The sequence below is a fragment of the Mytilus galloprovincialis genome, chromosome 2, assembly GCF_965363235.1.
Source record: "Mytilus galloprovincialis chromosome 2, xbMytGall1.hap1.1, whole genome shotgun sequence".
Taxonomy (NCBI): Eukaryota; Metazoa; Mollusca; class Bivalvia; order Mytilida; family Mytilidae; genus Mytilus; species Mytilus galloprovincialis.
In genome coordinates this window covers 24186537-24203402 of record NC_134839.1, presented here as the reverse complement: position 1 = coordinate 24203402, position 16866 = coordinate 24186537, and the positions used below count along the sequence as shown (strand labels likewise).

General features: G+C 31.0%; 1 long non-coding RNA gene across 1 annotated transcript in view; it reads right to left on the bottom strand.

Moving 5' to 3' along the window:
- LOC143063190 (uncharacterized) overlaps positions 1–16866 on the bottom strand; it is a 45352-nt gene that overhangs the window by 9528 nt on the left and 18958 nt on the right. The window contains exon 2 of the long non-coding RNA XR_012974965.1: positions 6924–7007. This is a non-coding gene — a long non-coding RNA (uncharacterized LOC143063190). The remainder of the gene's footprint in view (positions 1–6923; positions 7008–16866) is intronic.

Genomic DNA, 16866 nt, shown 5'->3' with positions numbered 1-16866 from the left:
TTCTTATTAAAAGTCTCTTTTGAATAAAACTGATTTTTTTATACTTTAATTTACCTGTATTTACCTGTATTATTGGTGCAAATGAAATGTTTTATTATGGCACAAATGAAATATGGTTGGTGACACTTTGGCGCAAATGAAATGGCAATTGGCGCAAAAGCATAGCACTGGATAAGTTTATTTGTTATTCAACATTTAAGTATCGAATGTTTAATGTTTGATAAAAAATAAACATGAAATTCTACATGAAATTCATGTGTTCTAATTTCTACTGCAAAAAAAGAGCCCCATCCCTTACAATATATAAGAAAGCATATTTTTTTAGTCAACAGTTTAATAAGTATGCTATTGTTTTATTTGGGTTTATTACAATATGAATTAGTGGACAATTCATGCATCAAATGATTACCTGTGGATTAAAAAAACAAGAATACAACTAATCAGATCCATGTGTTGTTACACAATTCCTTACCCAAAGGCCATGTTTACCAGCTGTTGACATTGTTTGTTTGAATTAGTACAAAGCTATCTTTTTGCCAGGAAGAAGAGGTTCTTTGGTGTATAAAAATAAATGAAGGTTAAGATGTAATAAATTACTTCGCCGAGCACAGCAAGATACAACCGCAGATGTCCAACCCTGAATGGTTGGGGCAATAATGGACACAATATTCGCGCTTGATACAGGTCCGAATTTGGATTGTAATTAAATATTTGACACAATTAATAGGTTTCTAACACAGAATAAATAAATGTAGTCAAAGAACTTAGAATTGGTTATTTGATTTGAATTTATATTCAATTTTTTGCTTTTGTGCAATACACTATGCTGTTGCGAATTGACCCCCCCCCCCCCAAAATTTTTTTTTTATTAAAATTAACCCTCTTTTTTTGCTTTTGTGCAATACTCTATCCTGTTGCGTAATGACCCCCCCCCCCAAAAAAAAAAACAAAAAAAAACACAACAAATTGTTCCCCCACCCCCACCCCCTTTTTCGAAAAAAATTCTTTCCCTTAAGATATGGTCATAATCTCAATTCAAATTTCCAATGGAGTTTGCATCCATAATTACCCATCTAAATACATCAAAGTCTTAAAATAGAAAATGACATACATAATTATGGCTAAAATTAATTAATAGTAACTTCTAAAAATAAATTGACAGCTATTCACCTCAAGACAATACAACATTTCTTTATACATAATTTGAAAGCAGTGTAAAGGAGGTAATCGAAAACAATGTTGTGTTTGGATTACCTCCCTTACACTGCTTTTATATTGTCTTAAGTAATTGTCCATTAACCAGGAAACCCTTGTTTTTCACCCTTTTTCACCCCTAATTCCTTAACGGTTTGAGCCATAACCCCCCAAAGCAAATTCTTACCATCCCTTTGTGGTATGGAAACTTGTGGTTTAATTTCAGATAGATCCATACACCATTCCACAAGTTTTTGTCTGGAAACTAGAACCAGATGCTCCGCAGGGTGCAGCTTTATACGACCACAGAGGTTGAACCCTGAACAGTTGGGGAAAGTATGGACACAACATTCAAGCTTGATACAGCTCTGAATTTGGATTGTGATTAAACAGTTCACACAACATAGGTTTCTGACACAGAATGAATGTGGTCTAAGAACTTAAACTCGAAAACTTAAAATTTTTTAAATTGGCCATTTACCTATTAAGGTCCATTATCCAAAATCTAAATACATGGTTAGATTCAGCATATCAAAGAACCCTAAGAATTCAATTTTTCATGAAATCAAATAAAGTTCAAATTTGGACCCTTTAGACCTCAATGTGGACCAATTTGATAACCTGGACAAAAAATCAAAAATCTAAATACATGGTTAGATTCAGCTTATCAAAGAACCCTAACAATTAAATTTTTGTTGAAATCAAATAAAGTTTCATTTTGGACCCTTTTGGACCCTAATTCCTAAACTGTCTGGATTTGAACCAACTTCAAAACTGGGCCCATAATCAAAAGTACATGTTTAGATTTTGTTGAAATCAAACAAAGTTTAATTTGACCCCGATTTGGACCAACTTGAAAACTGAGCCCATAATCAAAAATCTAAGAACATATTTTGATTCAGCATATCAAAGAACCCCAAGAATTCGATTTTTGTTAAAATCAAACTAAGTTTAATTTTGGACCCTTTGGGCCCTAATTCCTAAACTGTTGGGACCAAAACTCCCAAAATCAATCCCAATCTTCCTTTTATGGTCATTAACCTTGTGTTTAAATTTCATATATTTCTATAAACTTATACTAAAGTTATTGTGCAAAAACCAAGAAAAATGCTTATTTGGGCCCCTTTTTGGCCCTTAATTCCTAAACTGTTGGGACCAAAACTCCCAAAATCAATCCCAACCTTCCTTTTGTGTTCATAAACCTTGTGTATAAATTTCATAGATTTCTGTATACTTATACTAAAGTTATTGTGTGAAAACCAAGAAAAATGCTTATTTGGGCGCTTTTTTGGCCCCTAATTCTTAAACTGTTGGGACCAAAACTCCCAAAATCAATCCCAACCTTCCTTTTGTTGTCATAAGCCTTGTTTTTAAATTTCATAGATTTCTATTTACTTTAATTAAAGTTATAGTACGAAAACCAATGTGTCTTCGGACGAATACGAAGAGGACGCCAGCGTCATACCAATATAAAAATGCTTATGTTGGCCCCCTTTGGCCCCTAATTCCTTTACTGTTTGGGACCATAACCCCCAAAAACAATACCAACCTTCCTTTTGTGGTCATAAACCTTGTGTTTAAATTTCATAGATTTCTATTAACTTGTACTAAAGTAATTGTCCGGAAACCAAACGTCTTCAGACGAAGCAGACGACGACGACAAGGAAAACGTGATACCAATATCTACCAGACAATATTTTTATGTTAAGCCATCCCTTATTCATATGACCTATGTTGGCCTAAACTCTGCAGTTCCCAATGCGCATTCGCACTTCATGCCTCGAAGGGAAAATGTCAAACAGAGGAATGTTATAGCTGAAAGTGAATTTACAAATTCTGCGAGAAAAAGAAACAGAAGAGAGGAGCAGACAAGTTATTGTTTATTGAAAATAACTGCAATGAGATCTTTCATTAAAATCACTTAAAAATACCTGTCAACGCAGTCAAAATCATACAGAAGTAGCTGAAAATTTGACAGTTTGGGAAATGTTTACATTCTAAAATATTCTAGATAACGAAAATAAATCGCCACGCCTTAAAATCATTATTGTCCAAAATATGATTATAAATTTACTGGGCAGTGATCTCCCACCTTAGTGTAAATTAAAAATCATCTTCCTACAACATTTAATATTATTCTTCAAGTGTATCCTTCATGAAGGCCCCGATTCAATTCACAAACACGTGTTTCCATTATCAGCATTGTTTGGTCATACAAATGTAAAAACAAGTATATAATAATGCCATTGTTGGAGAATATTGGGTTGGAATAATATGCAGGCTTTTGTTATATTTTTTGTTTACATAATTTGATAAATGGCGTCAAAATATGTACGTTTAATATAAAATATTTATCAAATACATAAGAAAACAAAAAGCACATGTTCATATTGATTTATATCTAAGTCATCTCACTCGCTGTGTTAGCAAAGTTCGGGAAGTAAACCTGATGCATAATTAAAGAACCTTAGTGAGCACGCTCACATACCCCACGTCCCCACATTGTCATTGGAGAAATTAAATAAGTATAAGAAAAAAAAATTGTATAATAAAAAAATACTGAATAATAATTTCCTGTCAATATACACATCTACATAATATGTCCTTATTATCTACAAAATTTCATGAAATTCTGTTGTGTGTTTTCAGAGGAGTTGAGATGACAAACTGTTGCAGAAGTACATTGAAGCAAATAAGTTCAAAGGGGCATAACTCCTAGAAAAAAAATTGAATCGTAATTTCCTGTTGATATGCACATCTACGTAGTATGACCTTATTATCTACAAAGTTTCATGAAATTCTGTTGTGTGGTTTCAGAGGAGTTGAGATGACAAACTGTTAAAGTAGTACCTTAAAGCAAATAAGTTCAAAGAGGTGTAACTCCAACAACAAAAATTGAATCGCAATTTCCCGTCGATATGCACAACTACATAGTATGTCCTTATTATCTGAAAAGGTTTCGTGAAATTCTGTTGTGTGGTTTGAGAGGAGTTGCGATGACAAACTGTTGCAGTAGTACATTAAAGTAAATAAGTTCAAAGGGGCGTAACTCCTAGAAAAAAAAAATTGAATCGCAATTTCCCGTCGATATGCACAACTACATAGTATGTCCTTATTATCTGAAAAGGTTTCGTGAAATTCTGTTGTGTGGTTTGAGAGGAGTTGCGATGACAAGAAACAGGACTGACGGACGGACGGGTCAAAAACATTATACCCTACGCAACTTCGTTGTGTGGGGTATAATTAATGAGATGAATAGGCATGCAACACGATATGAATTATCAGTTATTAACATTTCTTTAGTTTATGAAAATATTCCAACGATCTTATTGATAATTTTTAGTAATCTCTTTGAGAAACTCATCATAGATACCAGGATTGAAATTTTATATTAAGCGTGTTTCGCCTACAAAAGACTCATCAGTGACGCTCGAATCAAAAAATGAAAAAAGGCCAAATAAAATACGAACTTGAAGACCATTGTGGACCAAAAATTCCTAAAAGTTTTGCCAAATACAGCTAAGGTAATCTATTTCTGAGGTAGAAAAGCCTTAGTATTTCAAAAAATTCAAAGTTTCGTTAACACATGTAACAGTTAATTTATAATTATGAACATATCAATGATAACTCAAGTCAACACAGAAGTGCTGACTACTGGGCTGGTGATACCCTCGGGGAATTAAAACTCCACCAGCAGTGGCATCGACCCAGTGGTTGTAAATAAACTCATCATAGATACCAGGATTGAAATTTTATATTTACGCCAAATGCACGTTTCGTCTACAAAAGACTCATCAGTGACGCTCGAATCAAAAAATGTTAAAAAGGCCAAATAAAATACGAACTTGAAGAGCATTGAGGACCAAAAATTCCTAAAAGTTTTGCCAAATACAGCTAAGGTAATCTATTTCTGAGGTAGAAAAGCCTTAGTATTTCAAAAATATGTTAATAGTTAATTTATAATTATGAACATATCAATGATAACTCAAGTCAACACAGAAGTGCTGACTACTGGGCTGGTGATATCCTCGGGGAATTAAAACTCCATCAGCAGTGGCATCGACCCAGTGGTTGTAAATAAACTCATCATAGATACCAAGATTGAAATTTTATATTTACGCCAGACTCGCGTTTCGTCTACAAAAGATTCATCAGTTATCATGTTTTTAGCAGCTTTAAAACTTGGTCATAATTTTGTCAAAATCGTAGCTACTATCCCTTTAATAAATCTTTTCAAAATTTTGCACATTATACCATGTATATACTGTTGTCTTTTGATAATAAACCAGATGCTCCGCAGAGGTCGAACCCTGAACGGTTGGGGCTAGTATGGACACAACATTCAAACTGGATACAGCTCTGAATTTGGATTGTGATTAAATAGTTGACACAGCATAGGTTTCTAACACAGAATGAATGTGGTCTAATGAACTTAAAATGTTTTGTTTTTTTGCTTTTGAGCAATTCACTATGCTGTTGAATATTAATCCTTTGATATTTGAAGAAATTTTCTTTTTCATTTCTGAAATCTGAAATAAGAAAAATTGAACCCCACCAATTTTTTTTCACCTCCCCCTTTCCCTTATTTCAAAAAATCTCAATTTTAATTTCTTATGGAGTTTTCAACAATAACTACTCATTTAAATACATCATAAAATATAAAATGTCATACAGTCATGATTTAAGTTGATTTGACTACTATTCTGGACAAAGAAAGATAACTCCAATGCAACATTTTATATTGGCAAATTTCCAATGAAGTTCATTCATTTAAACTAACGTGTTTGGCAAATTTCCAATGGAATTTATTAATAACAAAGTTTTTGGCAAATTTCCAATATACATAATTTAAGAGCAGTTTAGGTGAGCTATTAAAATGAGTTTCAATTACCAACCTTACACTGCTTTTAAATTATGTTTTGTACTTAAGTAATTGTCCATTAACCTGGAAACCATTTCCCCCCCCCTTTTTTGCACCTTATTCCTTAACGGTTTGAGCCATAACTCCCAAAAACAATTCTTACAATCCCTTTGTGGTATTCCAATATCCAAAATCTAAATACATGGTTAGATTCATCATATCAAAGAACCCCAAGAATTCAATTTTTGATGAAATCAAATAAAGTTCAATTTTGGACCCTTTAGACCTCAATGTCTTTAAATTTCATAGATTTCTATTTACTTATACTAAAGCTATTGTGCAAAAACCAAGAAAAATGCTTATTTGGGCCCTTTTTGGCCCCTTATTCCTAAACTGTTGGGACCAAAACTCCGAAAATCAATCCCAACCTTCCTTTTGTGATCATAAACCTTGTGTTTAAATTTCATTGATTTCTATTTACTTACATACTAAAGTTATAGTGCGAAAATCAACTGTCTTCGGACGACAACGATGACGACGACGACGTGATACCAATATACAGACTACAAATTATTTTTTTTGTGGTCGTATAAAAAGACTACATGTATAAAATCAAATTGTGCCTAAAGGTTGATACTGCTGCAGTAGACTCCAACAATGGAATGCAGGAATACTTAGTCTCTCTTCAGCAACAAAATGTTGCAGGCTTATAAAAACATTTTTCAACTATTAAACATGGTTGCTAGAGCACTCATGTTCAAAACTAAAATTTCATATCTCTGATACAAATAACAATCAAATTGTATAATAACCATGATCATGATGATAGCTAGCCCTGATAACAGAAGAAGATTGAATGTTGCCTTACTTCCAATTATCCAATGTTTCTTTACATGTGTCCTTCTTCTGTTTAGATAAAGAATTCTTGATATTCAATATCAACTGTCTACACCTGGAAAATAAAATATATAAATGAAAAGAGAGTGGATACGAGAAGATGCATACTATACAGGAAATACTTAACTGATATATCAGCAATATAACATGTACATGTACTTGGAATATGATAAATGTATCATAAAAATGAGATTTCATCTACATAAACCTATTAATTAACAACATGATTAATCAATCAACAAACAATGTAACTAGAGGTACTGTACATGTCTGGAGCAAAGCTCACAAAAAATTGCTTGCAACCTCCTTTTTTTGGTACCGGAAATCTCAAAAATGGTCCAGATCAAAAGCAAAATAGGATGTGCACAAAAGTGTTGTATTGGGCAAAGTCAAAATAAATGGTTCCTTGCATATATAGCAATAATTATCAACCATGCTGATAATTTGATTGGATAATTTGATTTCAAATGATGTGGTTTAATGTGAAGAATATTCCTGCAAAATTTCTTTGGGAAATCTCAAGTATTAAAAAAAATATGTTAAAAAAAGATGCCAAAATTGTCTGGAGTGCAACACTTTTTTGTGACATTTTGAAAAAATACTTTTTTTTCAAGACACAGAAAATTGTTTTATGAAGTGATATGCCATAAATTCTTATTTCTTTGAAAACTGTTATATCTTAGTAATGATTTTAGCTCAAAATGAAGCTTTTCCATTGAACCGTTTTGATACAGATATGTTTTGAAAAAAAGTTGTGCCATGTCAGGAGTGCAACACAAAAAATAGTATTACTGAGGAATAGAATGAATTTTGCTCAAATGACTCACACCTAAACATAAACAAGTCAATACTGTTAAACAAATATGTCCTATCTAGAATAAATAGTTTATTTATCTGATTATTGATATAAATAATGTGTGAGAGTCGGGTAAATAAGGCCTCCCTATGAGTGTCAGGCGTGCAACTTTGGAGTTTAAAGACTCACACTTAAAAAATACAAAAGCAAATATATGGTTCTGTTTTATTTTTCAAACGATACTATACTAGATACAAGATTGCACCCAAAGGATAGTCTGATAGACAAGGAACTTTTCTTTTAGAACCATTTCTTTGATGTCAGGAGTGCAACACTTTAAAAATGACATTTTCTTGGACTTACATTTTAAGATAATCTCACCTCCTAGTGACTTATTTGCATCTAAACATGTTTTCTAACTATTTAGGTTACATGTATGAGGTATAATAAATTTTTAAAGGTAGGTTTCAAAGCAGGACTTAGATCCAAGAATTGTTTTTTGTCACAGGCAAACATATTTTAATGCTAAATATTCATATAATTTTCAAATTATGGAAGGTAATTGTCTTAAACTTTGTCATTTGATTAGGAAATAACCATATTTCATTTTACAAGTTTTAGAATGGTTTCATGTAACACTTATTAAATTATTATAATTGTTATAACAAACTATTAATTGTGTTGCACTCCCGACATGGATTTACCATAACAAACCATTTATCACATTTTGAGTTCAATTTTAAGACCCAACCTTTCAATGAATGAAAGATGGGAAAGATGGTTGTGAAACTATGCTTTATAGTAATATCAGACAGGCTAAGTGCATACAAAGTCAACAACAACTTCAACTTTGAGGAGTAGAAAATTGAGAAAAACAATGAAATAAGATCCTAATCTGAAGGACAATCTAGACAAATATAAACAAAGAAAGAATAATGAAAACAAAACAATGTAAAACTTAAATCAAAAGACTTTGACCCGAATTAAAACACATATGAGAAAAGGAAAACAAAACAGAGAAAGTGGCAACAAAAGAGAAGAAGAAAATTGACACAAGCTGAAAAAGTTGCAAACCAGCAGAAAATTGTCCAGTCATTTAGCAAAAGTACAGATGCACTAACAATACCTAGAGAAATCAGAAAGAAAAGTCAAAGAAAAAGACATTATCTGCCTGGCCATTCCAAATCTTGTGGTAAAACAATTGAGCACATCATATCTACAGATACACTAAGGTGGTTGTCAGAGTTAATGAGAACTGATGGTAGCTGTGTACCAGAAATTGATGAGTCTTAAATATGTTGAAGTATAAACAAGGATGAGGAACCCCATTAAGATCTGAAAACTGTTGAAAAGAAAATGACATTTTCAAAGAGTTCCTTAGTTCTAAGTCTAAGTTTTTTAGGTAGCCTTTATTCTTTTTGAAAATGCCAGTTTCTTTTCAAGATTCCAGATCTATTAAGGGTCTCTCAACTTTGTTTCCACTTCAGCACCCATCAATTTCTAGCACACTTCCACCAGTACTGATTAGTTCTTACAACTGCCTTTGTTTAGCTGTGGATATGATGTATACAATTGTTTTAGGGTAATATTTGGGTTTGTCAGGACGAATTAGTCTTCTCTTTCTGATTTCTCTATATGGTGTATCAGTACCTGTAATTTTACTTATCGACTGTATATTCTTCTGTGGGTTTGGATTTTTTTTTTTTTTTTTTGTAAATTTATTTTTTTCTCTTCTGTTGCCAATCTCTCTGGTTTTTGTTTTCATTTTTCATATCTTTGTTTTTGTTTTCATGTTTAAGTCTTTGTAATTAAGTTTTACATTTCTTGTTCTTTCTTTGGTAATATAATGTCTAGTGTGTCCTTGAGGTGGATCTTCTTTCAGATCTTTTCTCAATTTTCTGCTCATCAAAGTTATAGTCCATGTTGACTTTGATGGTGTGTTTTGGTCCCTAATTAGTCTGTCTGATTTTATTCTCAAGTAAGTTTAGTAAGTTTAGTTTCATCAAATATCTTTCCCATCTTTTATTTATTTTAAGGTTGGATAAGCAAGATGAACTCAAAATTTGTGAAACTTGCTATGATAAAAATATTCAATATGTACAAAAACTTTTTGTTGTGGTAAATTCATGTCAGAAGCTCAACAAAATTAACTGTTTGATATTACAGTTATAATAATTTAATTAGTATTTCATAAAACCATTATAAAACTTTTGAAACTGAAATATGGTTATTTCTCATAAAAATGCACAGTTTATGAGAATCAGCTTCCTAAATTCTAAAATTATATAAAAATTTGTCATTCAAGAATTTTTGATTGGGACAAATATATTTAAATAAATAAATTTATAAGTCCTGCTTTGAAATTCTAAAAGAATATGTTTGTTATACAGGATTGACTTATGTTTATATTTATGTGTGAGCCATTAAAGCAAAAATCATTCTATTCCTCAGTAATATTATTTTTTGTGTTGCACTCCTGACATGGCCAACTTTTTTTCAAAACACATCTGTAATAAAACGAATCAATGGATAAGCTTCATTCTGAGCTGAAATCATCCCTATGACATACTAGTTGTAATATACATAAGAATCTATGACACATGTCATCATATTACAAGTTGCTGTGTCTTTCAAATAAAACTTTTTTTTTGAATGTCAAGAAAAAGTGTTGCACTCCTGACAATCTTGGCATCTTTTTTAATGTAATTTTTCTAATGCTTGGAATTTTCCAAAGATATTTAGGAGGATTATTCTACACATTAAGCCACAACATTCAGCCCATTTTAACATTGCAATCACTGCCATTTAAAAAAAAAATAGTAGCGAAATATGATGAGATGTGAATTTATGTATACAAAACGTGATATGTATGATATAGCTAAAAAAAATATTGTTTAAATGAAAATAAAATGTCAAATCTGAAAGGCATAAATGTATATAAACACTTAATCTAGAAATCATGGTATGTTTTGATGATGTATAAACTATTTTGTTATGATATATATTGAATGTCAGGAGTGCAACAAGATAGGGGAAATAAAGTACCTTATAAAGGTAATTTTTTTTTTTTAAAGTAAGAGTTCAGAAAAATTTTGAAGATTGCAGATCTCTTTTTAAGCTGTTAAACAACAATTCTGATGGATATTTAATGGAATTTAGTTCATAGTTTAATTGGTAACTTACCCTCAATTGTATAAGAATCTGCCAGAAAAATGAATTTAAATATGGTCTGAAGTGCATAAGATGCATAAGGTAAAACAGAAATTACATTTAAATGACAGATTTAGGTCTTTATAAACCAGCAATGATTAAAAAAAAAATAAAAAATCATGAGCATTTTGTTCTAGTTTCTGTATTTTAGTTTGGTGTATAATATGTCAGGAGTGCAACAAAAACAGGGGAAATTGGATGTATTTTCTGTTTGATACATCTTTTTTATTAAAAGATTTATCTATCATTTTTTTTTCGTCAGTGAATTTAAAAAAGGGTTAATTTTGATAAGGAGAAGGTTTTTTATCAGTTTATTGATGAATTATTTTTTAATTAAAACTTTTTCAATCAACTTTAAATGAATTGATACAAAAATTAGCCAAAAACATTAAAAAAAATTATAATCAAAGATGAGATTATTAATTTTCGCTTTAAAAGTCAGGTTTTGATTTCTGCAATCAAACGGGGTGAAAAAAAATATTAATATTTGATAGTATTTGTTTGGAATCATATTCCCAAAAGGTATACTTGATTTATTTTTTTTCAATTGGTTTATGTCAATAAAGTTTCAGAACTTTTTTGTTTCTTTATACTTTTTTATATCCTTTTGGATTTATTAACTTAAATGTATATGTATCAAGATACTATAAAAGAAAATGGACTAAAACAATGTTAAAATTTGACCAAAAAAAAATTGGACCATTTTTTTTTACTTTGCCCTATTATATTGTAATAAGGGGTTCAGGAGGTGTTACTGATAAAAAATGGTACCCTCCAAATAAAGCAATGTCAAAGTCTACGCTTTGGTATACATGGTTTAAAGTGAAACACACAAAAAATTATTCAGATCAAAAAGCCAAATAGGAGGTACACAAAAAAAGCATTATATGGTTATAAGATTGTGAGAAAGTGTCAATGAATGGTAAAAAATTATAAAGGAGGATCCTGCGTTGTGTATACAAAATGGGTACCCCTAAATATGTGTCCATGTCATCCCAAAGTCAAAACTCTCTTCAGATGAGGAAATGAAATAGGAGGTGTAAAAGAACATTATCATGATTAAGCAATCATTAAGGAATCTGAGAAAGTTTTAAGTAGTTCTGTCAAGTATACTGAGCCAAAAGTTTAGCAACAAAAATGTGAAATTTTATTTATTACAAAATCATAACAACATATAATTTTGATATTAACAAAATGGAATTATGACATGTCAAATGCAACATGAATGTTTATCAATTACATTCATTAGGATTTTCTTTGTATGGAGCGCGGGAAGGTCAAAATACGGAAATGAGTATAGTGTTATTCAAAATCAATTTCTCAGCCATGCCCTAAGTGCACAAATGAAGGTTTAGCAGGCACACCAGCAGCTGCCCTTAGTCATGCATTACTTTTGTGGCAGGAAAAAAATTGTCATGTGTTGAGGTAAAGCGAAGGTAGCGCTCCTCCCTTGACGATAGTTTTTTTGGTCTACGAGATATCGACCTATCCTGTGCAGTTGCAATTTGTCGATATCTGTTTGTTAGTCTCTAAACTGTTGCCTTATGCACATTAAATCGAAGCCAAGATGTCAGCAACACTCATTCTGGCATCAACCATTCCAAGGCTTTCTGATGGTCATTTTTGGGGTGGACTGGTTGACGCCACACGCAATTTTTTCAAAGGTATATGTGTTTTTCTTGCCAATGGTGTTTCTGAACGGTAGTGAAAAAGAATTTTTTAATGTCGTTTTAAAAGTACAGGTACAGAAGGTAAAACATCAATTACACGTGCAAAGTTGAAATGGCGCCAAATCAATCACCAGGAAACAAAATAAATTACAGGTAAAACTAAGGATTATATCAATGTTTAAATATTTTTTTCCAGAAACAACAAAAAAAATAAAATAAAAAAAAGTGTTGCTAGAAGGAATAAAAGACAGAATGAGATGAAGGAATGGACTCCTTATCACTATATACATGTATATATAAGGCATTAAAATAAAATAAAGGAGATGTGGTATATGTATGATTACTAATGAGAGTACAATTTATCCTTCAAAGTTCAATGAAGAGGATGACAGAAATTATAAGCAACAGTATTGTCATTGAATATTTGACACAGCATACGTTTTAGACAATCCAAATAAATACAAGGAATCGGCTATTTTGCCGGCTCTGATTAAAATATCTAAATCAAGCCAGTAAAATAGCCTATTACTATAGGAATGGATATTTTACTGGCACTAGCAGCGTATTAATTAAGAACCGATTGCCGACTGAAATGGTCGTTTCTTATCAAATTCCCATCGGTTGTTTTTCTGCTGTCAAAACAAGTTGCTTTCTTTAAAAAAAGAAAAGCAATACATGAACCCACAACTGCTGACTGCGGTCAACAACATTAGTTGATTTTATTTGCTTTTGATTTGAACACATTTACTGTGAATGAGATATTAATCAATATTAATGAGTTTTGTTGTCACATCATTATTGAAAATATGTAATAGTGGGTAGATTATTACACATGTGAATGAATTTACTTAATTTTTACTTTGTGTTTCATGTACAAATTGCTGATCTATTGCAATTCCCAATTTCTGCAAACTCTAAGTGACTAAGGGAAATTGTATTGACTCTGCAACATACGTCTAATCCTCAGGTTGCTTTTTTTGTGGTTAATTTATTTTGACTTTTTAAAATTGATATCGATTTAATTTGTTTCCTGGAAGTTTTTAATTATCCTACATAATTATTTGAGGCTGTCTGTGACAATCATACACACTTTATTTGTAATGTAATCAATGAGGACATATAAGATAAATAAATGTTAAAGTTCTGGACCTCAGATTTGAATATGGTTTAGGTTATTTGTCAAAATACCTTGATATATGACTTATAATATCTACTATATAAGAATTGTTCTGTGATATACCTTCAAGAAAAAAGTAAACCAAATAAATATAGAAAAGAAGTTTGGTGTGATTTTTGATGAGATTCTTTCACAAGAGACCTTATAACACAAATTAACAGCTATAAATTTCCAAACAGTCTTCATAAAAAAAAACATAGCCCCTACCACAGTCAGCTACAATAGGCCTTGAAATAAGAAATGTAAACAATACAAACGAAAAAAGGAACGACCTGATTAATGTACCCAAAAAGAAACGAAAAATCAATCGTCCAACACAGCAACAACCATTGATTTACAGGCAGATACTTACTGAATGTGACAGGGATATGTTTGATAAATATTGGTAACTCTATACAATTTAAATACGTGGCCAATGAAACAACAACACCAGACGAAATGAATAACCACCTGCAAAAAATAGTGACCATTTTTCACAAATAAGGCTTATAATACTGTAAATCCAAAAATTATTGTGATGCTCTTATTATTGCAAGATGTAACAGGGTTATAATCACAATTATTTATAGCATTTTTAATTTTTCTATAAGAGTTAAAGAGGATTTTTCATAATGTAGCAAAATAATATTGCATTTTATTCTAAAATGATAAAATCACATTAAATGCAGTCAATAATTTCTGAATTAACAGTATGTTGGGAATGAGTTGCCTATTCATCAAAAACCAAATGTATGTATGCTTGGGAAGAAGCAATAAAACATGGTCAAGATGAATTTGCTGCTTTGTATATAAACATATACAAATCATTGCTAAATTTACCTCTTATCAACTATTTTTTTAAAACTGGTGAAATTTGCATACTCAATAACCAGCTGAATCAAGTCCAGTATATAGTACAAGGACAACATATTCATCAATGGAAAATAGTTTTATTTTTATTAATGCATACATATGATTCATAAAATAATATTCAGTATTTGAAGATGAGACTTTAACTGATATTTCAAAATAAAAATAAAAAATAATTGAAATTAAATAAAAATAAATTCATATTCAAAATTCGTTTTCGAAATTTCTAATAACTACCATCAATAAACAAAAACAAAATTCAAGTTTTTAATAATTGGCCTTAATTCCTCTATCATTTCATCTAAATTGTCTTCAAGTCTTTCTTTCTTTTTTATGGATATATTACATAACAATTACTTTTAAAACCTTACTAAAACTGTATGAATTAAATATAACGTAGAAAAATAATTATTGTTGATCAACATTTTTTAAGATGCAAGAATTTATAAGTCTTATAGGTATTAAATATTTATTTCAATTACAAATGAATATTGAAAATACTTTAAAATTCTTAAGAGTGTGGTAATTAAAGGTTATTTACGTGAAACGTGTTTTGCCATTTTTATTTCACATGCAACCGTGAAAAAGGTCCATTATTCATCATTTTCGTGAAATCGAAAAAAAGATCAACTAATGTGCAAGACATTTTTATTTATTCGTTCATCGTGAATAACAATTTTATTTAGCGTTCTTCCATGCAGATACCCTCTTTACGCCCCTCTCATAATTGCAAATATTCTGACTTAAATTATTGTTAGTTTCTATAAAAACATAAATACAGTTTTTAGCTTTGAAACTAACTTAATTTTTAAAATCATATTATCTTTCTGTTTTCCGATTTAAATGTTCTCTCCCAAGTCATTGATAAAATTATCAATACACTATATCACGTGGTTAAATCTTCGCGCATGTTATCCTGCCACTGAACAATGCCGTGTTATAATTGACCTAGATACACACAGTATATTCAGAGGTCACTTCAAAACAAATATAATAGCGTTGTTGTTAAAATCATATTATCTTTCTGTTTTCCGATTTAAATAAATAAAAATATTTAAACCAAAATGTTTTCTCCCAAGTCATTGATAAAATTATTAATACACTATATTACGTAGTTAAAGCCATATGAAACCTCAAATTAAAAAAAAATATGCATCTGTTTTTTATAACTAAATGGATAGTTTTCATTATAAAACTTTTGTACATATACTTTTTTCTGAGGAAAATTCTTTAATTTGTCCACATTTAGAAGAAGTTTACTTATTTTTAATTGCTTGCTTCCAGGAAGCAATTCGCCGACATATTTTCCGTATGCATAGTGACCTGAGCGTAACCCTCCTCGTAAAAATCCGGTGATCGCAATACGCATGAATCTGTCATTAAAATAATCAATTATCTGATTGTACATGTTAAGCACGTGCTCAATACCCATGCTTTTTGTTATTTATTTACTATAAGGTGACAATCGGTAAACTTCGGCTTCAAAACACGGCATTGAATGAGCAGCCATATTTGTTAAATCATAACAGACAGAGAGAAAAAAAATTGACGATTATACGATATATTTGCGTAAATAATGATAAAATCGTGCACAGAGAACTTAGTTTGTGCTATATACATGCATTGGTTCAAGAATTGGAAAAACATTATTTTTCACCACTCACTCGTTTCATATGACTTTAATTCTTCACGCATGTTATCCTGCCACCGAACAATGCCGTGTTATAATTGACCTAGATACACACAGAGTATTCAGAGATCGCTTCAAAACAAATATAATAGAGTTGTTGTTTTATAGAAACTTTCACACCGCTTATTATCAAAACATATATGTTTTGTGAAAAGGCAAATAAGTTTATATATTCAAACTAAGTCAGATTAGCGTAGCCAAAGCATAGATTAATACCTGCATAAATAATCGACAACATTCGAGACGTTCCGAGAATTTTATTCCGACTTCCGGCCGAGAGATATCGAGTGGCCCATAGACACATCCAAAACTCACCAATATATAAGCATGAACCCCTCAGGGGGTTCATGCAAAAATATACTTTTAGTTTTAGATCGTCGGTCACTATCTAAGACAATCTAGAGAGATATATAACGGCACTTCTGATTGGTTGATAAAATTAGATTTCTGGTAAAATAGATGCTGGTTGGTGATTTCGCTGCAAAGTACTATAAGATTTTGATGGGCGTCAAGTTGGTTACC